We start from the raw sequence: 18,047 nt of genomic DNA, 5'->3' as shown, positions 1-18,047 counted from the left end.
ATCGAGCATTCGATTTAATATTTATATTAACAGCCTTGCGCTTTTGAGTGCAGATGGCGGCACGGGCAGCGACTGCTCCGTCTGCTCTGCTCTGTCATTGTTCTAGTTCAATGAATTGACGATGGCGTTTTCGCGGTTATTGCTCATGAATAATTTTTTCAAATACTCGGAAAACAACTAATTGCATTAGTTTATTTGACTTGATGTCTGAAAAATCAAAAGATAAATCAGCAGAACTCTTTCATCTATTACATTATTTATTCTTTGCTGCTAGCTGCAATTAAATTCAATCAAATAAAAACCTTTCAAATGTTATGTTAGTTGCTCTGAATTATATTTCTGATAGAGTTGTTTATATGCGAATTCATTATATTGCAAACAGCATGTCGAACAAATAATCTATAAGCGATATTATATGGATATAATCGATCTAATCAATTTCAATGGTCCGATTATAATCGAGTCAAAATACTTTGATAGTCATTCACTTTTGAAAAAAATCGGCTATCACTCGCGAAAGTGTAAAGAAAACTGCGATTGAAGTGACACTATATCGTCAACGGCAAACGTTGAAACTACGTTAAAATTAAAAGTTCATATCAATCAGCAGTTATATCTTACGAGTCATTGAATATATAATTAGTATATTCATAATTCCAATTGTATTTATACTAAATTTAAGTATCTTTAGCGCTTCAAGATTTGGAAAAGCAATTGCTAACCTGATGGAGGATACTATTCACATCTCTTCTCATAGTAATTTTTCCTATTATAATAAATATATCTATATCAAAACCTTGCATTCTTATCACCTATAGTACAAATTATTATTTGATTTGATTTGATTATATATATATATATATATATATATATATATATACATTTTTTAAATATTTAAAAAAAAGAAAAATTACCATACTTCATTTTATATAGTGCTAAAGAATAATAAATAAATTTGCGATATATTTGACATAGAATCGATTTTTCGAATCGAAAGGTAAATTGTGACATATAAAATATTTAATCGCACATGATTTTTAGATCGCTTTTTGCTTCGTCAACTTCCATTCCCATTTGGTATATTCAATGCCCTCTAACTGAATGTTAGCAATGCTAGTAGTTAGTAGTGCCGCTGATGTTGCAAAGCGCTGAAGTCGCTGAGATCTGCTTCGGCTTATTGCTACGGCATGAGCTGCATATTCGCGTCATTTTTCTAAACCGTCGCCATTTTGAATGCCGTGAGTGGGGATTTACAGTACGCAAATATCTAATTACATATATGTTATAGGCCAAAAACAGTGCACAAATTACAAGAAAATGATATTATGTGTTTAGTGTCTTAGTGGGTGATTTAAAGTGTAATTTCTTACGGTAATATAGTGATATAAACAAGTTTGTGGCGGCTTCTCAGAAGCGCGTGGCCTCTGTAATAAAGTAGCCTTTGTTCATTACCTCTGTGGAGCTAAGGTGAGTAATGAAATTTGTTTCTGTTCTTTAATTTGATATTGAGATACTTAAAATTTTGGTAAATGTTTGTCATATGGCATGGAAAAAAATCCAGTCCGAATCAACAATTGCCTGTATACACCCACGCATTGTTATTACTTGTATAGAGGATTATCTATATATGTATATATATATGTATTTATATATATATGAAATTGATTAAATTAAGATTTTAATGTATCTCGCAATTGGAAGTGTTGCAATTGTTTTTTTACAAACGTTTTATCTTGTTCTGATGCGATACAACTTTTGATCCTACTTTCGAACACACGCATCTATATGCAGCGTTAAAGCGTATTTCCATAAATTATTAGAAATTAAAATAAACGTTTTTGGTATTTGTGTCGTTTTTAACAATGAGGGTTCTAAAAGCATTTTTACGCAAATGTTTATTAACATATTTCTTGTGCATTGCAACCACTGTGCTTAAGTCATGAATTTGAATTATACGGATTGTTAATCGAATTTTGTCTTTTATTTCCTATTTTTGTAGTGTGCTAAAACCACAACAAAAAAGCCGGTACAAATTCTAGGTTGTGCCGGTAAGTTTTGTATACGCGGGTGTACCTAATGGAGCGCACACTCAATATATAAATTTATGCAGCTGTCCGGCCGAACTTATATTTGCACACTTCTTTCAAATGTTACTCATACACCATGTTAAATCTTTTCATCTTAATACGTGTCAGTCTATTCAGTCTTCGAATGAGTACTTTTTAAATTATGAGATCCTCAAAGAAATTGATAATAATTTTGATTTTTACAATTAGGGAACATTTTAATTTAAGCTACTATTTCTATTCTTTTCGCAATAAGTGGAATGAGATAAGCCAAAATATTAGTTGTTGAAAAGTCTATTTTTGCCTATCAATCGAACTCATGATAAATGTGTAATTTCAATGGTATTTTATCCTTTCATCTAAACTTTGAAATTTGTGATATGTAACTGATAATTAAGCATAATGATACAAACTCAACGGTTTAAAACAATATTTCATAAACGCTTGCCGAATTAGTGAATCTTGATAAAATCTTGTTAAAAAATATATAAATAATGTAATCCAGAACATACGAACATTACTTACATTCTTGCTATACATTATATGCATTAGTCACTAATGATTAGTGAATGTCTTATGAGAGATTGTTCAGGTCACAAAAAATTATTGTTGCAATCAGAATAAATTTATAATAACTTTCTCTCATTGACCCGAGCTACAAGTTTAATCAAATATTAAAGGTTACTTAAACAACGAAGCATATAATCCAAAATCCAGTCATAATAGTCTAATTAATGTACTATAATTTCACATTTGTATTACTAGAAATATGTATATATAAATTTGATTTATGTTTTCTGGAACATTCTGATGACTATAGTGTTAAGTTTTTTTCCCTTTGTTGGCGCCACCAGATCTGCCAACTTGTATTTACATTATTTTTGTAAAAGAAATGCTGATATCAGCATAATTCTTATATTGACACACTTGTTCAATGATGCAAAGCAAGCATTTGCTGACTTTGCATCTGCTTAACGTCATGTATCATCATCTTTCTGTAATCAAATCTTCATACTCTAACCGACGTCTATTTTGTATATTAATTCTACTAATTTATTGCTTCGTAAATTGTAATTCTATCACCGCTTAACAACAAAGAATATCATTTTAGTAGATGTGAAATGTTTTTAGAGAACAGTTAATTTGCATAGATTTAGTAATGCAACGATAACAAAAGTAATAAATGTTCACTTATTGTTAGTGTGCCTAATATAATATAATGTAATAAATATAATAGTATGGTTGCAACATTCGCCCTTGCTTCGTAGATTAATCCAGTCGGTATGTGCATGACATTACCACCACGCGTTAGTAGTAGATTTCTATTTAATGCATACATTGTAGTTTACAGCGGGCCGGGTTGTCGGTTGTTTCGTAATTTGTTACTTGGTCGAGTGTACGCGAGACTTCACATCGTAATAGCTGTATTGCGCGCAGCTTTTCCTAATGTCCGGACTACACGTTTACGTGTATGAGTGTCCTATGACATAGAAATAGTGAACGATTCCAATCTAACGATGCTGTTTGTAAATGCTTCAAATCCATAGATCGTTGTTTCTCAATATTTCACTCGGGATATTTCTGTTTATTGGATCTTCGTATATTTATTTACTTGATCTGATATCAATAGTCCATTTCAAAATTGCACTGTGTTTAACACAATATCTTACTAAGTTCAAGAAAAATTTTGGTGCATGGCATCGTGACTTAAGGCGAATCATATTTTCTTATATAAAAATGGATCGCAAAATGTGTTGGTAAGCGCATAACTCAACAACGCCTGGACCAATTTGACCAATTCTTCTTTTAAACTGTTCGTTTATGTCCAAGGATGGTTCTTACGGCGAGAAAAAATCGAATAATTGCCGGGAAAACCCTAAAAACAGCCCTTTTATTTTTCTCATACAAACGTTTACAGTATATTTTGTGTAGATTTCGATAATCTAATTCTTAATATTTTTTCATAAACATAGAAATATCTTTCTATTAATTAATGAGCTATATTGGCAGCCAAAAACATTGATGTAAATGAATTAAATTTCAAAATTCAAGAACAAATTACAGGCGAATTAGTTGATTCGACAACTAACCAAGACGATGTAGTTAACTATCCACCGGAATTTTTAAACTCGCTGGATTTGCCTAAATTGTCACCTCACAATCTTCAATTAAAGGTAGAATCGGCAATTATAATGTTGCGAAATATCGACCAACCGCGCCTTTGCAACGGCACAAGGTTAGCGATAAAAAAAACTATCAAACAAGGTGATGGAAGCAACTACATTGAAAGGATAGTATAAAGCAGAAGATGTTCTCGCACCGTGCATCCCAATGATTCCGACTGATGTGCCATTTGAGTTTAAACGACTACAATTTCCAGTGCGTTTACGGTATCATTAAGTGTTTGTGGTATTAATTTGGAAAACTCATGTTTCTCACATGGTAAATTGTATGTTGTTTATTCCCGTATCAGGTAATCAAACAAAGAACATCGTTTATCACAAAGCACTACAATTATGATTATGATTTTTGAATTATGATTTACATGATTAAAATTACTTACTTTTAAATGCTTATAGTGTTTTATTTAATTATTTTTAATTCACACCGAATTATTACCAAGGTGACGGTTCTGTTCACAATAATTTTTTGCAAAGAATAGAAAAAAGGAAGGAACAAAATACCTCCACATTACATTTTTTTTTGACAGGACGAAGTCTGTCGGGCCGGCTAGTTCGATACATATTTTCTAAAAAATGTTTTTGAATTATTCTAATCAGATGATCCATTCTCTCAATAACTGCTAGTTTTCCACCTTTTGCTCCGAATCTATAAAACGGTCGAGTCTGCCTTTGCTGAAAACTAACCAGCACGTCTCCCCGTTAATATGAACCGACAACTTTTTGAATCATTCTAATCGGATGCCCCGTTTTTACAAAAACCGAATTTTCATGTTCTGCACTTATTGGTTCATATCCCCGAAATGGCTAAACCTATCTTTGCCAAACTCCTTAACAACAGGAATCGAATGCTTTTTGAATCATTTAAATCGGTTGATCCGTGTGCCCGAATTTGTGGACATACCTACCTATTGTAACCATACCCACATCCTTTTCTTCTAATGCCAAAATGTTCAGAAACCTATGAAACGTAAAGATACGCAAAAAAAATTATTTTAAATTTTTGGACGATTACAATAATTTACCCTACGGGAAGTTAAAAATTACAATATCTTACCGCTAAAATTTGCCTCGTAATCGTTTAAATTACACTAATTGCAATTTCGCCAATGTTAATAAAATCTAGTTTTAAGTGTTTTGAGTCCGATTTCTAGCGTGATGCTATTTACATATGTATTGTAATAAACCTATATCATATTTATTGCTACAAAATGTCATAAATGTATCCATGATCAATATGATCAATTAAAAAATGTATGTATTTATGTATACTACATTGAAATTATTGACGAGAATATCAGTTATGTTCTTTCTTGAGCATTGCTATCATTTGTTCGGAAAGCTTCATGTTTAAGAAACAATGATCAATCAATACAATGAGATCGCTCCGAGTCGTAATGTTGAGTCTTTCTTGCTGCTCGTCCAGCCAAGGTTATCATAACATAACGACATCATCTATATTAGATTTACATGTTTCAAATACAATTAATTCATATCCGTGTGTCTTTTGAATATTATGTACATTTGGTGACTTTATTTGCATTGTATTGCTTGCGCGTTTTGTGCTTTTTGTAGGTTTAAAATAAATTATTATAATATCACTTCGTCTGACCTTCGAATAATTTGATTTCGATTTTGAAATTGAAGTATTAAGTAGTTCTTCTTATTCTGACTTTAGCGTCATAGCTAGTACATTATTTTACATTCTTATTTTATTAGAGTAGCTTTGTTGTTCTTTTGCTTTGCTCTTTACAATTATTCACCTGAAAAATTATCAATAACTTTCATCTTGATATATCTAGCTTTGACTTTGAATGCAGAAAGATGTAAGATCAATGTCATACAATGTATAATAATAAAAATGTGACAACTTCAGATTTTTTGTTAAAAGTTGAAACTTTTTTTTATTCCCATATAATTACAATCTGCCTGGTAAGGCATTCGGTAATTTTGGAAATAAATGTCTAGGTTTTAAATGTAAGATTTTAAAAGGCTACTTAGGGGCCGTTCAAGTATTACGTAAGCACTAAAGGGGGGCGGGGGGGTTGTTGATTTGCTTATTTTGGGTTGACATGGGGGGCAGGGGAGTCTGGATGATGATTACGTCATAGGTAGTATTTTTATTTTTTTACATTAATTGCAAAATGTTTACGTAAGCATGGGGGTAGGGGGTAAGAGCTTTGCTTACTTTTGCTGACAAGGGAGATGGGGGGGGGGTAAATTATTGTAATAAATCTGCTTACGTAATACTTGAACGATCCCTTAGTAATAGTAGTTATGAGTTTGAAAAGACGTTGAAACATATCCAAGTTCCTTGACGGGCTGTATAAATTATGAGATCCAAAAAATTATACACTATTAAATGAATATGGTAGAGATTAATTTCTGCATATTATACAGTATATACCCGTAAATACAATATAGTAACAATTTGACAAAAAGTGATTATTAAGCTTTATACCTTGGTTGCAGTTTACTTTTGAGTAGATCAAAATTTAAATAAATTAGTACATATTACAGCTTTGTTCTCTTGATATTTAGGTAGCAATAATTAACTGAATTCCTGAAAGAACTTGCAAAATAACCTATGCGTCGTAAGTACTCTTGAAAGAAACGAAAAGTCTAATTCGCCACAGAAATGAATTGCACATGAAGCATTTATAATTAGTTCATAGATGATTCGTTCTTTCGGTCACTGATAGTCTTGCTTACGATTGTTTTTGTCAACAATATTACAAGCATATTTTTCCACTCGCTAGATTTTGATATGACATTTTAGTCGATCAAGAGAGTCGCGACATCATTCTAGTCAATATTGGTATAACGTTATAATTATGTATTTGCTACGATTTACTTTCTCCTATTCTATTATTCATAACTAGATGACCCGACAGACGTTGTCCTGTACCCATGTCTACAATTTTTTAATATAATATACTAATATTTACCGTTTACCTAAAAATAATAATTATTATTTTTTAAATTACTCTTCACGCCAAAATGCATATACATTTTTAATATGAGCGATGTTAAATGTAGAACTGCTTTGAGAAACAATGACTTGTCGTTTTTTTGCATTTTTTTCCATTTATTTCTACAATATTGCACATACATCTCCAGTACTTTATAATCACATACATCCTAGAAAATTTCCTTAACAAACTTCAGAAAGATTTATCAAGATCCGCATAATCGTTTAAAAGGAGTATACAGTGAGTGCTTGTAATTTAATATGAACTTTATATAACAGCAATAAAGCTCAAATTGATTCTACGTTATAGTTAGAAAATGTAGAAAAAATGTTTGTATGTATGAGAAAAAGAAAAGGGCTGTTTTTGGGGTTTTCCCGGCAATTATTTGATTTTTTCTCGCCGTAAGAACCATCTTCAAACTTGGCCAAGAATTGGCCAAATTGGTCCAGGCGTTGTTGAGTTATGCGCTTACCAACACATTTTGCAATCCATTTTTATATATAAGACTATTGTGTTTTTGAAATATATTTTTTTCTTCTCTGTTAGAGTTGTTGCATCTCCAATATCCAAATAGTTTATAGCGATTTTCAGCATGATTTAACCTTAACTATTAACTGCAAGAAGAACAAATTCTGTCACTGCAGTTTTCAGAAAATTCTGAAATTGCTCTTTTACATGCTTGGATTATATTAATAACGATGTAGATCAAATAGTGACTAATACCCGTTTTCATAATTAATTATCCACATATAAGACCTTATTTGTTAAAAAATTGAAGGTTTTAGTCTCATTACCTAAAAATTCACGCGTATAGCGGAGAGTTAATATGCATATTAAGTTCTACTTAAATTAAAATAATGAAAACTAATGGAATTAGCACTATACACTTATATTTTCTATAACACGTCTATATTTTTGTTTATTAATATTACATTGCTTATATGTATTAGAAAACAAGCTATTCTGTAGAACAACGGGGAATTGTGCTCGTGCACGCAGACTGTTTTATACCGATATTCGTGTGGCCGAGACTCACTCACTCGTTGTGCACGTGGCATTTCCTTTAGATTCAGTAATTGTTTTGCGCTCGCCGAGTTTGCATGTGCTTTTATTCGCGTTCTCACCGGTGTCGTAAGCCGCCGCGAGTATTGATAAATTCCACTTGTACATGCGTTAAGATTTCTATTGCAATTAAAAGTTTACGTCAATTTTATACGGATTTGGAATAAGTTCACTTTGAAAACTGTAGACAATATAATACTAAGGTGAAAGTTTTTCTTAATCAGTGTGTGTATCTGTTTTTTGGTTGTAGTTCAGTGAGGTTTTAGGAAATAAATACAAATTTATTGATTTTGTTTTTAATACACGAGTGAATTAAAAATTGCAAGATGTCACAATGGATGTAAAATGTTATTAAATCACTAGTACTATTAATTAATCAACTGTACGATTCATTAATTATATTGATTAATTTTCATTAGTACAGAGCAAAACAAAAATCAACTAGTAGAAGTGTATGGCATCGTGCCATAAGGAAATTGCTGGAACTCGCCATACTGTAATGAGATATTCGATTTTTTTTTCTATTTTTTTTATTATTTATTTATTTAGCAATATATACATTTCCATGTCTCAGTCAGACAGGGGTGCCTGGCCATAATATTAAATGTTTCCAAATTTATAATTATAAGTGATATTACAATTATATAAGTCAGCTTTAGAACTTTAGCTAGAATTAAAATTAAAATCGAATGAAAAAATATTTTTTCTTGCTTTCCTCAAATACTCGAATCGTTTCGATTTTTTTATTTCATTTTCCTCGATACAAACAAAAGCTTTTTTGAATCATTCAAATCGGATGCTTCGTTCTCTCAAAAATGCCCCATTTTTTGCACATTTAGCTCCGTATTTCCGAAACGACTAGACCTGCCTTTACCAATAACTAATAACAACTTCTCCCCGTCATTACGAATTGAATATTTTTTGAATCATTCAAATCGGACGCTCCGTACTCTCAAAAACTCGATTACTATTTCGCGCACTCTCTGCTCCGTTTCTTCGGAGCGGCTAGACCAACTTTTGCCAAAAAATAATCAGCACGTCTTGTTATCAATAGGAATCGAATGGTTTTTGAAAAATTCACATCGGTGCTCCCGAAAACGTCGACGAAAAATTGTATCCATACGTACATACATACCACTCACATACGCCCATACACACACAAATACACCAATTTTTTCTATGGTATGCCAAAATGTTCCGAAACCTCTAAAACGTGAAGATATGCTAAAATTTTCATTTTCGATTTTTGGACGATTAATATAACTTACTCTACGGGAAGCTCATAATAGGGGTGATTTTCTGTCCTTGATAGATATTTTTTGTAGAAATATTTGTTCTACAGTATTACGTTTTATATGAGAATGTTTTTATATTACTTATCGACCACAATCATTTGATTTCTAACAGTTTGAAATATTTCTACTAATTAGTAACATGTTTGAAATTATTGTTAGGAATTCCAATCTTGCCGTTGTTATAATTTCATAAATATTTATCAATGTTTATAATAGTTTATCCGTAATTATTGGTACAATTCGCTCCTCGCCCACGAGTCATGATTCATTTTTTGTTGCTTTTATCTGGTGTTGTGTTTGTGTGGTTCTGGTATTTTTGAAAAATGCATTCGTGTATTATGTTTAATGTGAAATAAGTGTTGGTGCAAACTGTTACATTGTGACATTGAAAGGAAAATTACCACATGATCTGACTTGTGGCGATTTAACTTAGTAATATACATTATTCGAATATTGTTAAAATTTATTTATCGAATAGAAAATCTACTTTTGGCTTGTTTTACCCAACATGTCATTATTTTAATACAATGCCTTTTACTCAGCAGACAATTGTAAATTATTTAATTTTCTGAATGTTTTGAATAAACTTTATCTTCGTGAATAAAAAGGACAAAAGGAAACTGTGTAAGGATCCAACGTATGTTTCTTTCATGGGAACGGCGTATTCAGTGTACATAAATGATAGTCTCGTTTTTTTGTCAAATTTATCTTTGTATAAATCTTCATTTTTATTTCTGTTTATGTGTATGAAGTTTATAGTTGTGGCATTAATATAAGAAAAAGTGCTATACTATATATATATACCGTGCGTTCAATTTCGGTGCGAGTTACGCTAGGTCAAGAATGGTCCGGTACGTATTCCGTTTCTGCACTCTGCGTTTCTAATAGCATAAATAAGTGTATTTTAAACAAAAAGATGGATGTTTAGTCTGTACATAAGTGTACTTGAAACAATTACCTGTGGAGCACACAAGTTTTCCGAAAGGATACCCGAAGTAGACATATTTTAGTTATTATCTTATAAATATTATAGACATACTAAATATACACATATAAATTATATATAGTGTTCGTATTACACATTTATAAAACACTAATTCGTGTATCTATAAAAAGCGTTTTGGCAGCTATTTCTGAGTCAAAATAGTCAAAATGTGATGAATATTTCTGTTTCGATTCACAAAGCGAAAGACTATTTTTAACTGAATGTCACGGTATTCAAACATAACAAATTTTGCTGCTTATCATTATTTGTTATCTTTGTTTGATTTTTAATTTTAAAGTCTATTATGTGAATGGCAATAATGAGAACGAGGATTGGGAGATTTGACTAATGCATAATATTAATGTCTTTCACATCCAATTGTCAAAAATCATTTTTATACAAAAAACATATTGAAACATTTTGAGGCGCGTACACAATATTAACATAAGAGGTCAACGCTTAAGAAATTATGGTAATTTTTGTTATTTATACAGATAAGTTATATTTTAACATAGTATTTTCATTCTAACACATGCAAAAGTGAATTATATTTCGTAATTTCACGATACGAAATACGTTGGACCTACATCAATAACTACTGGAAACGGGTTATAAAAGAAAGAGAAAACTACTCTACGCGTATTTGCAAAAAACAGATTTAGTTGTTTCTTTTCTTTTTATTATATAGATATTAGTTAAAATTTATTATAATTGTGTTATTATGATAAATACCAACTATGCTAAGTAATTTGATCTTTGATAGCGAGTTAATGATTTTTACAACTACCTACTGAGAATTACAAAAATGTTGTCTAATAATGCCCGACCTATTTTGAAATTTTTTGAAGCTGTTGTATATCAGTCTACAAATTTTAAAATTTATTGCTATGTTACAAATTCATGTTTCTCGGCTATTCATTAAATTCATTCATTCTTCTAGGCGGCTATATTTACAATGCATTTAATAAATGTAAAAATTATCATTGTCACACTACGACACGCTTGTGCATTGTTCAAAGTATCTAAATTCGTTATTTAAAGAAATAAACATGTTTTGTACATGTATGCAGGTTAATTTCATCCATATTCATGCTAGCATCGATCTATCATCAGTGAAAAAACGTAATACATTTATTTTTGCTAGTACAGTAGAGTTTCGATTAATCAGACGAATTATTGTCGAAAGGTATTCGGATAATCAAAAATCCGGATAATCAAATGTATGAAAAAAATGTTGCGTATTTACATTATTACATTAAATACATACATAGATATCAACCAAAATAAGAAATTGAAACTTTCTTATGTATGCACATATATATTTTCTTAGATTACATTACATACTAAACTGCAGCATTATTCATTCAAAAATTCGAATTCTAGGTATGTACATACATTTAAATTGGTCGCGGTTGGTAGTCCAGATATTCGCGAATCCGTATAACCGAGGGCATGATAAACAGCCTGTTTTACTGGAACTATTAGCATTATATGACATATAATTGTAAGGGCATTTTAAATTAGTTTTTCTTATATGGTATGATATATCTTCGACCCAATTTATTAGAAAATTATTGCCATGCTAACTGCATATCGCAAGGTCGTTTGTTTACCGAAACATGATTGTTAATTATTCAAATAAAGCTTAGTGAGCAAAATGCATTGTTAGAAAATAATGATTCAGTTTGGCGATCAGTTATGCCTACACTATTCATTAAATTTTGCTTCTCGTAAAATATTTTACTGAAATTTTTATGCGATAGTAAAGTTTGATTATACGAGCATGTGTGTAAAAACTAATTTCAACATAGAAATGTTTGTTATGATAGTTTATTACCATATACTTCATTTTCTTATTTATGATAAATTATTATCCATTGCGAAATTTCAAATTAAAACATTGATACACTAATGGAGAAAGCAAACAATTTAGATCTATCGCCCGTACGTGTGTTAGTAAATTCGAGCGCGACATTTCGTGTTAAGTCATTGCCAGTACCGTTAATATTTTGTCAACACAATGCGCCTGTTTAATTTATTGTTTTTTTATTACATGTTTGGTCAGGGTAAGAATATCGGATTGATGTTATTTTAACCTGAGTAAACAAACATTGTTTATTGTCATCCATCATTCGTAATCTACGCTATCGTGGTTTGTTATCTGATTTTGATCAAATCCTACCTGCCATAACATGGCGATGCTCTTTAACAATTGTGCTAGCAAATCATAATTGGAGAAACTAATTGTCCGTACTGGTTTCATCGATATTCGAATGTCCGCAACATACGCAGGGCTTATTGCACAACGTGCGCACTCCCACATACACAATCTCGCGCAACGGAATCGAACTGAGCGCGCTGCGAAAAAGATTAAAAATAACGTTGAAAACAAGTTTAGTATTTTGTACCAAACTCTCTCGCGACGTTACTTGTTGTACACCGGATCGAGTGCTTTTTGTTTGGCGGATCTCCCGATGAGAGACTAACTCTGAAAAGTTTGCCGGATGGTACTTGTTGTGAATTATTTTAATTGGAAAAGTTATCTGGCCGCGGTAACCGAAGTTTGTATAATAAAATGATTTGAGGATAACGTTTTGTTAACAGAGATTTCTTTATTTTAATCAACGCCCTGAGTTTATTTTTTCTCTTGACCTTAAAATTTTAGTCCAATATTTTGTTTCTTTTAAGGAAAAATTAACTTTGTAATATGCTACTGATAGGAGTCAGTGTGTCTGCCTTTATTCTAAATTGAGCTGTAGTTAACCTTATTTATTAACAAATTCTGTTTTGCTCTTGTGCATTAATTTATTATAAAAACAATTCAAAGTAGTGGTGTATGGCATCATGCCTCAAGGAAAATTGCTGGAGCTTTCCGTACCAGAAATTATTTTTTTTTTAAAAAAAGATTTTTTAGCTGAGTTACCGTTTTTGGCACCTTTTGCCTCGTACCTTCGGAACGGCTGAACCACCTGCCTCTGCCAAAAACTAATCAGCACGTTTCCCTATCAATACGAATCGAATGTTTCTTGAATTATTGAAATCGGTTGAATCTTGTTCCCGAAATTGTCGACGAAAATTTGTACTGCACACACATACATCCACATTTTTTCTAAAGTATGCCCAAATGTTCAGAAACCTTTGAAACGTAAAGATATATAAAAATTTTCATTTTCGATTTTTTTGCGATAACTTACCCTACGGGAAGTTAAAAATTTAACGCTTTGTTAAATATTAATCCTATGAAAACACTGCTAAATATTATTGGTATATTTTCATCCTTGAAAGATACATTCCAAATTTTTAGCAAAAATTATCCAATATGATTTTGTACTTATTTGATAATTGTTAAATTTGATATTTAAGTATAACTATATATTATTAATTTGAAGACATCCCTTCAAGTTTTAGATCTTTATTAAAATTTTATCCTAAACGGAAAGAATGGTTTTAATTTTTGAAACATGTTTTGCTATATATACAACATGATATTCGCATCTTTTTAAACCCTGAATTGAGTTTACAGTTATAGTTATTATTATGACTTCAAAACTACTTTTTTTTGCAATATAAAAACAATGATTATTTATTTTGTTATTTTAATAAACCGCCCAATTTACGTTAGGGTCAGTAATAATTAATTTATAAACATTCATTGAATTTGTTTATAAACTTTAAAATAATTTGAACATGATTTAATTTTATGACATTGCGATTGTTAACAAACATGAAAAGCATGGAATAATTATGCATTTAATTGCAATTAATAAATGTCAATAGTAAATACTGCAGTTAATTAAATGATATAAATTTAGTGAATCGCTAGAGAACATACATATATTAGTACGGGAGCCAGCAACGTTTTCGAGCAAGCATTTTAGTCAGGCTGGTTTTTTGATATGTGGTCCTTGGTGCTCTCTCGGTTAGGGTACGGGCCGTCTGGCAGCTGGAAGTCGTTGCGTTAATTAGTGCGCAGCCAATTTGTACAGCGCGATTTCAAAATTTTGAAAGCATTTTAGTCAGCCCAATTTTCGTTTTTTTGACTTCGAATAGGTTCACCAGACTCAAATTTTTTGTTGCCAGACATTTTGGGCGCTGCTAAATATGTGCCAGACGCCAATTTATTTATTAATTTTTTTAAAAATTCAAATCATTTTAGTCCGTCTGAAATTTTAGTATTATGTTCGTTAAGGATAAAAACACGTAAAATTAATTTGCCAGACGTTTCTGCGGTTGTTAACCATGTCTGGCAAGCAAAAATGTCTGGCAATATGATACTAGTAGACAGAGTGAGACAATCGCTAAATACATTGGCGCGAATGAAACAAAAAACTATTATACTCGTAAGAGCGCAATACGTATACTATTTAAAGTTAGTGCAATTTCATTAACATTTTCATAAAACAAATAAAATAAAGTTAAATAAAGACCTAATTAGAAAAGACAAAGAAATTGCATCATATTAGTCAATTTTTTAATTTTACTAGCTCTAAAAAATATGTTAATGATTCCAAAATATTGCTGTTAATATTTTGAAAAATTTGACTCGACAGTGGTTAAGTAACATTGTAAATTTCCTAAGAATATCATATATTTTAAGTATAATAGTTTTTTGTTTCATTCGCGCCAATGTATTTAGCGATTGTCTCACTCTGTCTACTAGTATCATATTGCCAGACTTTTTTCGTTGCCAGACATACTTAACAACCGCAGAAGCGTCTGGCAAATTAATTTTATGTTTCTTGACCCTTAATGAACATAATATTAAAATTACAGACGGACTAAAATGATTTGAAATTTAAGAAAAATTAATGAATAAATTGGCGTCTGGCACATATTTGGCAGCGCCCAAAATGCCTGGCAACAAATAATTTGAGTCTGGTGAACCTATTCAAGTTATCTAATCAAATATTAAGTCAAGAAATGAAAATTGGACTGACTAAAATGCTATAAACTAGTATCATATTGCCAGACATTTTTGCTTGCCAGACATGGTTAACAACCGCAGAAACGTCTGGCAAATTAATTTTACGTGTTTTTATCCTTAACGAACATAATACTAAAATTTCAGACGGACTAAAATGATTTGAATTTTTAAAAAAATTAATAAATAAATTGGCGTCTGGCACATATTTAGCAGCGCCCAAAATGTCTGGCAACAAAAAATTTGAGTCTGGTGAACCTATTCGAAGTCAAAAAAACGAAAATTGGGCTGACTAAAATGCTTTCAAAATTTTGAAATCGCGCTGTACAAATTGGCTGCGCACTAATTAACGCAACGACTTCCAGCTGCCAGACGGCCCGTACCCTAACCGAGAGAGCACCAAGGACCACATATCAAAAAACCAGCCTGATTAAAATGCTTGTTTTGAAAACGTTGCTGGCTCCTATACTATATATATATATATATATATATATATATATATATATATATATAATATATAATATATAATATATATTAGTGACCAATAATATGAATAATGCGCGTATTAATATTTTGCATTCCATAGCAACGCCAACGGCTTAGTTTCTGTTTTGACTAACAATACCATGTCCAATGTAATATAATAAACATGTATTTAAATTACCAAATATCGAAGCGTACTGTTTATCTCATAATAAAAACATGCATTTGAATTACCAAAATCGAAAGGTACTGTTTAGCTTGTAATTATATGGCCTAATAAATAATGTACGTATCATTATTATATTATGTTACAAATGAATTCATTAAAAGTGTCTACTACCAAGAATTATTTATGCTTTAACCTCAACCGATCTTAATTATTTCATTTACAAATGAAATTATTTTCTTGAATTTGTTTAGAAACTGATTATTTGTATATAGTAAATTAATAAGCCTTTGATTTTTATGGTCGACTTTCATATTGTCATTTAGTTTTTTCGTTATGCAAATAGTTCTCAGTTGAATGATTTAATATAATATAGATAAAATAAACAATTTATCATCATTCTCAAATAGCAACTTTTGCGCTGCTATAATTTGTACGATCATAATATTTTTTTTAAATTTATTTATTTATATGGCTTCAACTCTAAGGTTATTTAGCCAATCATACCAATACATAGTGCTATAACTACATATGCAAATATCACATAATCATATTCATATGAATAACTCTATAATATATATAAATGGAATGAATATTAATTTTTTATTTCACAATTACTAATGAAGTTCATAATGATTTTAAATATCTGTCTTTTTGATCAGACTTTTATATAATTTATTTCGGTGTTGGATATACAATTGGCATTGCCAAAATAGATGTACGACCATAATGTACGATTCTTACAATTACTAATGCACATCTTCTTTTTTTTCATACTAATAATAATGTTAATGTAATATTATTAAATTATAATATAACGGGAATTTAACTCAACGAATGATAATTACACATACTGAGTTATTTTGGTGTACTACATAAACAAGTTTTTTTTATGCTTTCGATGATCAAGCTATTGAAGAAGTGAAATTTTACTATCACATTGAGTAGTAATCAGTTTTTGAATTAAACTGTATTCATGTCATTTAATATACATTTAATTTCTCTAAGTGATAGCATATAGATAGCCTTCAAATATACATTAAAATGCATTCTTTTCATATGCATCAGGTGTTACGTAGAATGATTTTCATAGCATTGCTTATTTTCACGAGTTAGATTCTATTTGTCTTTTAAGGTAAAATTATCAGAGGTATTATTATTATTTTCTTCATCAAATACCACAGTGGATCCGTAAATAATTGATTTGATGAATTGAAATTACAATATTATTTTGATTTTGCAACGCTCGATTTTTAGTAATACTAACTTATGCGTATCTGAGTGTATATATATATATATATATATATATATATATATATATATATATATATGTATATGTATATGCATGTATGTATGTATGTATGTACGTATAACGCAAACAAGTATATATGTCTGCATACACAAAATTAAACATTCAAAACGCACGTATAGTTTCGTCATTGCTCTTGAATACTAAACGACCCAGTCATTTCGCCGAAGTTCCCTTACACTGCTAAGCGATCTACGAAGTAACACGGACTGTGAGTTAGTGGTAGTGCGCTGGTGTCTGTGTGCAGCACGTAATAATATATTTACATTTATAATACCTATATTTCTATGTATGGTTCCAGGGATGGTTCAGTTTTATTAGTTTATAAATTAGAAAAAAGTTTTTAAGTATAATGCCATTATTTAGGCTCTTGGTATTTTTGTGCCATTTTAAACACAGAGTAAGTTCAATATTTGTTCATACATAATTAGTTTATCTTATCGCTTCTACGATTTTTTTTGTTATTTCAATACGTATCGGGATTACAAATTAAATAAGTTTTGTAATTTTTAGAATATAATAATTTATTTATTATATAATAGAATTTAACTCAAGGATTTTCTTTTATTTAAATGATTTTATATATATGATTATGTTTAATTCGATTA

General features: G+C 30.5%; 1 protein-coding gene across 2 annotated transcripts in view; it reads left to right on the top strand.

The window, feature by feature from the left end:
- Positions 1 to 1,210: 1,210 nt before the first annotated feature.
- LOC113377242 (C-terminal-binding protein) overlaps positions 1,211 to 18,047 on the top strand; it is a 54,556-nt gene continuing 37,719 nt past the window's right edge. Inside the window, exon 1 of one of the 2 annotated variants that reach the window (XM_026617487.1) lies at positions 1,211 to 1,467. The gene's annotated coding sequence lies outside the window, so the exon portion shown is untranslated. Of the gene's footprint in view, positions 1,468 to 8,339; positions 8,484 to 18,047 lie in introns of those variants that run through there. The other variant, XM_026617488.1, reaches the window with a different exon arrangement.

Source organism: Ctenocephalides felis, unplaced genomic scaffold, assembly GCF_003426905.1.
Source record: "Ctenocephalides felis isolate EL2017-DRISC unplaced genomic scaffold, ASM342690v1 CF-g0.4_SCAFFOLD_01886, whole genome shotgun sequence".
In the NCBI taxonomy this organism is placed as follows: Eukaryota; Metazoa; Arthropoda; class Insecta; order Siphonaptera; family Pulicidae; genus Ctenocephalides; species Ctenocephalides felis.
The sequence above is the reverse complement of the archived record's forward strand: the minus strand, read 5'-3'. Positions and strand labels throughout refer to the sequence as shown.